Raw genomic sequence first — 9,112 nt, 5'->3', positions numbered from 1 at the left:
CATTTCACATTTTCCAGCAATGTAGAATGAAACTAGTTATACTTGCATACTTTTTGAGGCCCCTCAATAAATACATCAGTATTTGCAAAGTATTATTATTTAAATGCTCTTGGGTTTGTATTTCGGTATTTTCTAAGTATCCTGCTTGGGTGTAGATGCAAAAAGCTCCTGCCCTAGAGAGCTTGGCATGCAGGCTTTGGGCAATGTCAAGCAGAAAAATCAAGTGAAAACAGAGAAAAGAGAGGTTAGAAAGAGTAGGGCAGATTTGGTTGGGCTAACAGTATTCACTACTGTGTTGTACATGGTCTAGACAAGCCAAGCAGGAGTGATTTGAAGGAATGGTAAAGACTGTTTCCATCCTCCTATTTCACTGAGAATACTGTAAATGCTCATTTTGGCAGGGAGAAGAGGGGCATGGGATAGAGATAATAGTATTTTGTTCATGGACACTGATATCTATACCATGAGCTCCTTTCAGCTGAGGGATGTAGGGGGTTTATGTGAAAATGAGATCTTCAGTATGTACATACACTCCGCACCCTTTGGAACACTTGTACTTAGTATTATTTTTTAAAACAAACTTAGTAATGCCATTGAAGACCATGGTAATCCTCCCTTATTATTAACTGCCTGGCAGAAGGTACCAATCTGACATAAATTCCTGGATAAAATGGAACCATATTTCCTCCTAGTACCAATGGGGAGAAATCAATGGAGAATCATTTTGGAAGATCTTCTGTCAATTTGCTAGGAAACCATCAAGGCTCAGCCTACTCTCATCATTATCTTGCATTCAACTAATGCTAGTTCTGGGGAGACATCTCTTTGACACTGACAATTCATGCAGCTGTAGTGGAGGAGCTCAGTTACCTTCTCAGTGCACTTGAGAACACAACTGGAGTGCTGGCTGTCATGGCCATGTCTTAAGATTCATGAGAATGAAATACCTTATTGTTTGTCAAATATCCTGTAATCAAGCATAGGTTCTGACAGGTGGCCAGGTAAAAGTAAAGGCTAAATGTGGATTTGCAAAATGGAGACAACACAGTTGCCGGACTAACACGCACATGAAAAGGAACAAAGAAATAAGGCACACATCTATGGTGTCCTTCAGATCAGCTCCAGGAGGTCTCCCTCTTTCTGTTAGGCGACTAAAGAGCTGTTGAAACATGCTGTTTAGGCAAAAGCCGTTCTCTGGCTTAAGCTTTTACTGAAGAGGATTTCTGCTCTCTAGATATGTGTGTCTTTACATTTCCAAATCTTTCTCAAGGTTCAGTTCTTCTCTGCCAGTGTTTCTGGTGATTTGTAATCACAGATCAGTTTTAACATTCTCCTGCAGGACTAATGATTGCCCCTACTTCAGAAATGCCATCGGACATAGTGGGCACGTCCATTTCTTGACCAAACAACTGACAGAAAAGTTAATAACTTTCCTGGTACTTAACGGAGGTTTTTAACTTGCTCCTCAGCCACATAGTTTTTCACATGCTGTCATCAATGTATTCCCTAACAACAGAAAGTATCAAAATGCTATGCTATGCATGTGAATACAGATAGTGCACATGGTTTGTTAAAAGCTCTGGACTGAGCCTACCCTCTATGAGAATCAGCTACTATAAATTGAATTGACTGAATTTGTTATGAATGCCCCCTTACCTCACCTTGGAGAGATGATGTGACTGCATATACCTGCTATACCTCATGAAGCTGTACCCTGAAGATTGTGAGACCATACAGAATTTGACCGCACTGAGGTTTTACAGAATAACAGAGGACTATACATAAGGAAGGTTGAAAGCTAAATGGCATTCACTCCAAAGTTGTTTGAATGCCAGCAAAACAGACATTCAAAAGTAGTACAATGAACTACTCAATATCTGTAAAAGGGCAAGTATTTTTGCACAGAAAGGTATCATGACACAGTCAATTAATCTCTATAGTTGATCCTTACTGCCCATGCAGTGGTAAAGGGAGACAAGGGAAATTAACAACATGCATACTCCTATTAACACCAGATGTTGTTCTTATTGCTCTTACATCCTGAATTACTGACTTACTAGGACATTTCAGTGATTTATATTGTGGTTTTTGTTCCATTTTTGCACTTAATAAAACTTTGTTTCCACATCTCTCCACCTCTGTGGCTTCCATTTTTGCTGCAGTTAGACAGCAGTAAGTGTCAAAAATCAAACTTACAGTAAGAAGAAAAAATGCAAGAAAAGCAGGAGTGTGCTTAGACCTGCTCTCCACAAGAAATAAATATGTCATTTGTACTGTAGAACAATTTAAACAAAGCCAAATCCAAACAAGCGATTGGAAGATGTCATTTCCCAGAGGAGGACGCAAGATGGGATCAGTGAGGAGACAGCTGTTGTAAGTCACCAGTCTTGAAAATTCTTGTCTCTCTTGCATGTATTATAACATTGTACTGACTGTGAGAGCACAGTCTATGTCTGCATTTTTCTACCACACACAATGCAGGCTGGAAGAAAAAAGTATCAAAGAGGTCATCTTGTCTATTGATAATCTGAACATAAATGTTGGGAAGAGTTGGGACTATTTTCTATAGTACCAGTACTGTAGTGTGGTACAGTATAAGGGTTGGGAAATGTAGAAGGTTTGTGAATTATAGTTGTCCATGTGCCCTGTCCTGTGTGTCCACCTTCAGTGTCTGCACCAATTCTGGAGAGGCTCTTTGAGTGAAGGGGTCCCTCCAAATGGGCACCATGTCTAGTTCCATATGCATAATTTCTTCCTACTATAAGCACTTCTGTTCCTCCATTACCGTCTGCATTCTTTACAGAGATATGAGGAGAGGTAGAACTTGTGAAACAGGAGTAAATGCACCCCCCAAGCAGCCGTGTCACTCCGTATCCATGCTTAAGGACAAATCCTACCTCTTCCACCACTCTCCAGACTGTAAAGGAAGCGGGAGATTTGCAGAAAGGCTGGAGGACAGAGGGAACTGTAAGATTTGCTGGTTATGTTGCAGAGCAACTGAAGATGTGTACAGAAGCAAGTTGTCGGTAGCGTATTTGCCGAACTAGATGTTAAGCATAACTGTTGCAGTCAGCACAAAAAGGAGAGCTCCAACAGGGATGCACCTTGGGCACATGACTACTGTGTGTGCAGAGCAAGGTTAGTGTATGCTGGCCATGTCAGACCTAAAGGAAATACACGGTTTATTTGTGCAGAATGGCCCAGAATTCTATGTGTGACATCCAGAAATCAGTAGATCGATGCCTCAGGTCATTAAAAGTCATTAAAAAAAGGCAAGAAAATAAAGATTAGCAGGTATGAAGATAGATGCGTGAGTCTGACCTGGAAGTTTACTCTAGAACTGTGGTTACATATTAAAATTGTCCTTTTCTATCTTGATTTCTCAGAGAAAGTAAAAAAAAAAAAAAAAGTCTTTCTTTTTAGAGATGACTGTGGTCTGGCTTGCATGGAAAAGGCAACTTTTACATCATTAAATCCTGTATATATTTAATAGAATGTTTGAAAGGTTGCCTCTCCTAGTGGGATGCTTGTGATGTAATTGAAAAGTATTCAGTGTTTTGAAAAAGAAAATGTGATTGCATTTTTGGGAAATAGTTTTCTGATTTAGTAGCTGTAATCAGATAAAGTGCCCGAGTGAAACAGTAATTACAAAGCTTTCTGCAATAGCCACAAGTTACGTAAAATACAAAATGGAAAAAAGGCTCCACAAGAATCTATTCCAGTTTTGATCAACTCATGACAGCTTCCTGTGGTTCAACAATCCAAATTTCCTGAACTTCAGAGAAAGCAGCTGCAGATAGACCACAATAGTCTCATTTTTTAGTTTCATTGTCAGCTAAACATATAAACAACTCATCACAGGGATTTGTCTTTTATATTGCATTGTTCCATCTGGCCTCTGTTGGTGAGATATAGTATGTACATCAGCAGGATATACTACAGTCCAGTGTAAGATATTTGTTGCTTATTACCTATCAAATACAAAAATAATAAAAGTTCAGTACACTGATGGCTTAAGGTATTTCTGAAAGATAATCAAATAGATTCATGGCTTGCTGCTCTAATTCTTTTGACCACTACCATAGTTAAGCCAATTTCAGTCATGTACTGGAGACTTCATTTCAGTATGTGGTTACAAAACTGTTTACTATGCATTGCCAAAAAATTGTAGCTGTTTGAGGTTTTTTGACTATGGTGAAGGAATGCTGTTCCGTAAGAGGTTCCAAAACTATTTGTAATGCTGTACCAATCTGACATTTTAGAAACAATTGGGCAAATTCAGAAGTGACTGTGTTCGTGAAGAGCTGTCGGTACTTACTAGGAGTAATCTGAACATCCCTAGCAAAGAGATCTCTTGAGGGACTCTTTATGGGGTACACCTCATTTCTGAATTCAGGCATTCAGTTGGGAGACTCAAGCCTAAATAATCTCTATCTGTGTATAGTGGCTTAATACGTAGTATATTAAACATTTATTTATGTAGTACTTAAGGAAGATACTGCCTTTGGGGACTAGCAGCAGAAATTGAGCTACAAGGAAGGAACTCATACTTTGGAAATGAAAACTTGTAAGAACCTCAGGATTGTTGCCAGCTGCCAGCATGATGAAGGGAAGTCAAACAATACAGTGCAAATACCAGCGAAGTGCTGCCCCTGAAGTGAGACCTTGAGACAAGCAAGGCAGAGCCATGAGGATCACCAAGAGAATCATGTGAAGGGATCCTAGAAGAGTTTAAATTGTTTAGGCTGGTAAAATGAACAGGGAAAGGAATAAGACCATTGTCAACAAATGCATATAGGAAAAGAAAAAGCACTAAGAAGAAGAGCTGTTTAAGCTAAGGAGCAGTATTCACACAAGGACACTTGGCCAAGAATAAATTTATGATGCGTATTAAAGCCATTAGAACAGTAAGGTCTCCTATGGGAGTAACAGGGAAACTACTCTGACCTACATTTGTGCTGGAGCACAGCAAGTTTCTGAAAGAAAACCCGTAATACAGCAATGGTCATCCATGTCAGTCTTAAGTTTCTTGGCTTGCACTAAGCAGGCTTGACTATCAAGGAAAATAAGAAGGGATTGCCATGGATTTTGAGGTGCTAGACAATCTTTTCTAATTAACTGCTAAGGACTGTGAGAGTGAAAAGATTTTAAAGGCCTGGGTTGTGAATATTTGCTTTTCCCTTTCTCTGTTGGCAAGTGATCTATTCAGTTATTAGTACATCCAGAGTACTTCTGTGGCACTAGCCATATTTCACACTGATGCCCAAGGCAGAAAGCACTGTAGTGCAGCAAATTTGTACTAAATAACACTACCTTCCATTATTTCACAGAGGAGTAATAGGTGAGTTATGCCACTGCTCCATAAGCTCCCCTTGACTGTATGCCATTTCACCACTGTATAACCTAGTACAAAACGGATGCAGGTTCATGTTTAGCTATCATTCAGACACCTCCTGTGGCAGCAGAACCAGCACCACTGACTCAGTGTAGAAGATGATCGGAGCGGAAAATTACTTACCCGCTTGGTGTTAACAATAGCTGGGCAGAGGAGGAGGTGATATGTAATGTGTCAAGCCAGAATAGTACCAGAATACTAAAGAGACGTAATCCTCCCAGCACTATAAGACTACACTGTATACACACTGAGACAGTGCATTTTTCCCCCTGCTCCTTGGCTGGCAAAATGCTTGAGCAAAAGTGAGATGGGCAAGGTAAGATATGGACCCCCACCTTGACTTTCCACAGGGGTGGGGAGGCACAGTTTCTTGAAGCTGTAGCATAAAATATGCTAAATGTGTGAGTGGGAGAGTAAGTGAGTGAGGGAAGGCTATTTTGGAGCCGTCCTTTACCCTCTCTCTTCTTTATAAACTTGCTCTAGCAGCAAAGGATAAATATGAACCTGGGAAGTACAGGTGTGTGAGGCTGCTTTTTTAGCATATACATTACTTTTACGAAAGAGGAAGGGGTGAGTTGGAGCAGAGGGTCAGCCAAATATTTGGTACTATTTGACAAGATTTTCATCCAGTGCGATAACCAGTATGACATACCACTCAGTCTTCTGGCAGCACGGCTTTCAAAACTCTATGTGACTGGTGTGTCTGTTGTATTTCTAAGATCTGCTCTTCTTAATTTTTTGAATGTAATAGAGCTATTTCTTGGAGAGTACGACAATTAGTACTTAAAATGAATGAAGTACATTTTGTGTCTGTAAGGTGTGTCTTTGGGAAAGAACCATCTTTTCTTTCTGATAGTCTGAGCAACAGCTAGAAAGCAGCATGGGCTTGATGTTACCTGTGTTGCACTTCATAATTCCTTCAAGGGAAGAGGAAAGTAAAATGCTTTTTTTTCTAGTCGCAAAGGGCACCTTCAAAAAGCTTAACTCTTTATACTGAAATGTAAAGAGGTACATCAGAGCCTTTTCTAATTTATAAACCAAACGTATATTTTGTATTGGGCCAAAACACTGAAAATATTTTAGGAGACGATCACCAAGCTTGATTGTCAGTGGGCTCTGTTCTGGAAAGAGCAGAGAGCTAAATACATGGTAGAAGCTGAGAATACAAACCCTGTATCTCCAAATGCTCAGAACCCAACAGAATCAAGGATTAGTAATGGTCATTGCATAAAAGAACGTGTATATAAACAGAAGCAACATTGAAATCCCCTGTTATACAGCAAAAAGCCTTTTTTAGCTTCTTGTTGTGGAAATAGAGTAATTGACTCAATCTGCAGTAAAGAGAGTGAACTTCACACAAGAAAAGAAGAAACAAGTCCTACTGCTCCTGGAATAAGTCTGGTGCAAACTGATGGTCCTGTGTATTTACATAACCTCTACTGAAATAGGGAGAACTTGGGTCTGAACAGATGACAAGGTGCCCTCAGATGCTTTTCTGTAGTCTGAGTCACTGTGCAGCCTGTCTTTTATGGGTTTCGCGTCCATACAGGAGGCCTGGAAGAGGGGCTGGACCATGGGGGACTGTATATGCTGAAGTGCTCTACCTGCCTAGCGTGTCCAAGGGGCAAGTCACAGATAGCTCAGATTCATCGGGGCTTCTCTTATCTCTTTCTGCCAAAGCTGCGTTTGGGTAACCAACAAGGCTTAACTGGGAGGATACGGATAGAAAGGAATAGTGTGTCATAGCCCCCTAATAGTGCCCACTTGCAATGGGTGTGGAAGGTAGCTGAGGAGACTAAGGGTAAGGAGAACTCAGCTCTTACAGTGATTACTATTTGGTATTGGGCAGAAGTGTGGTTCTTTTGTAGATTTCAGATATCACTTTTTTGAACCACCTAGTAGCAGCATTTGGGCAAAAAAGAAATTAACTTTTACTCTTCCTCCTTTTGAAGCAATCTAAAAAGTCCAACGCATTTTTGCACACAATGCAAATGAAAGATTTTAGAACTCAAAAGCCTTTGATCTTTTACTAGGGGCAAAGTTTTTTCCCCTGTTCTTTTTACAAGAAAATAACCCGGAAATTTTGAACCTAATGCAACTAAACTGAGAAAGGAAGGGATGATGACAGTGAGGTAGAGGAAATTCCTGTAAAGGAAACAGACTCAACACAGTGCACAGCTAGAACTAACCACAATTCTTATCATGTAGTGTAGGATGTGCAGGTAAGATTTTCAGATAATTTTTTTTTTTAATTATAGCTTTCAGCTTCAGATTTTAGCCCTCCCTACCCCATCTGCTTGACAGGTGAGTTGTTTTTATTGTCTTTGACTGTGCATTTTAAAGTAAATTGTTTTTAATTGCTTGGTCAGACAAAACAGCAGTGTCTTAGTAAGTAGCTTCATTAGATTTTATTTTTTTTCTTTATAGGTATGGTGAGGCTTTTTTCTTCTCCTGTGTGATTATTACTAATCTTACTTCTAGAATCGGATTATGTTTGCCTTTTCATTGATGTAAGTCCAATACAAGACACAGGAATTGATAGCTCTGACACTGAAGTGATTTTCATCAGAATTGGAATAGTAGATTGTGAGATTGTAGCATGCCACTCTTTACTACACTTCAGAGATATCATGAAACTTGGTGCAGCTCTCAAGAAATTGATTTTGATTTCTTTTGCTTATATTTTATGTAAATACACACAAAATGCTATGAAATAGAGATTTATGGTTTTCTTGTGAGAGTAGTTTAGGAGTTGAAACATAGGCAAAATAATACTGTTCTTATTATTCTCTCTTACATTTTTTTACCACAGGAAAGTATGTTAAGACCACATTAGTTTCCTTTGTATATAAGTTACTTTCCAATTAAATGGCATCCTAAATCCCTAGACTAAGGATATGATAATACGGGTGTGTACATGGCAGGAGAAGGCGAAGAGACTCTTGATAATACATTGCCCAGAGTAGAGTGCTTTCTTGTTCTGGCAGATACTGACCAAGATAAAACGAGTGACTGATTATATTGAGTCACTGAATCACCCTGAGTCCACCTGCAGTGCAAATACACCTGAAAGGTCAGTTTAAGATTATCCTGTTTCAGGTATCCCCCTCTTTTGGTAATTGCTGTCCGCTTCTACTGTGAATTTCTCTCTTCCTGTCAAGCACGCTTGCAACATGACACTTCTTAATTTCACACGCTGCCATACTTTTAAAGCACTATAAAAATGCAAAGTTTCCAGGATTCTCTAACAAAAGTGTTAGCAGAAAATTTGACAGTGGTTTATTTTTCCATGGCTAGCAACAGACAACAGAAAATTATAGATTGCTAACCAAAGTTACAACATTGATTACCTAAGCCTTTCACACCTCTTCCCCATTTGTGGTGACATTTTGAGCTTGAAGAGGGCGTTGTTAGCATAACAGTAACTGAAGAGCAGTGAGATTATACATCACTGGCGTTACTAAATGCTTCGTGAATGGTCACTTGATGTGGTTTCGCTACACGTAGCCTGCCTGTCCCCGATTGCAGACAAACGGGCAGCTGGGAAGTAAATGCTTCCACTGCTTGTCTTGTGCCAGCTCAGGCACTCCTCAGGTAGCTTCTGATGGCTTAACAGGTTGAATGAGTCACCAGAAAGGACCAGCGCTGCCACAGGAGAGGGCAAATACCATTTGCTTGGGGTCGAGGGAGAAGGAAGCGGGGAGGACGGAGAAGCAG

The sequence above is a fragment of the Haliaeetus leucocephalus genome, unplaced genomic scaffold, assembly GCF_000737465.1.
Source record: "Haliaeetus leucocephalus isolate CR32 unplaced genomic scaffold, Haliaeetus_leucocephalus-4.0 Scaffold495, whole genome shotgun sequence".
Classification (NCBI taxonomy): domain Eukaryota; kingdom Metazoa; phylum Chordata; class Aves; order Accipitriformes; family Accipitridae; genus Haliaeetus; species Haliaeetus leucocephalus.
This window is presented reverse-complemented; position numbering follows the sequence as displayed.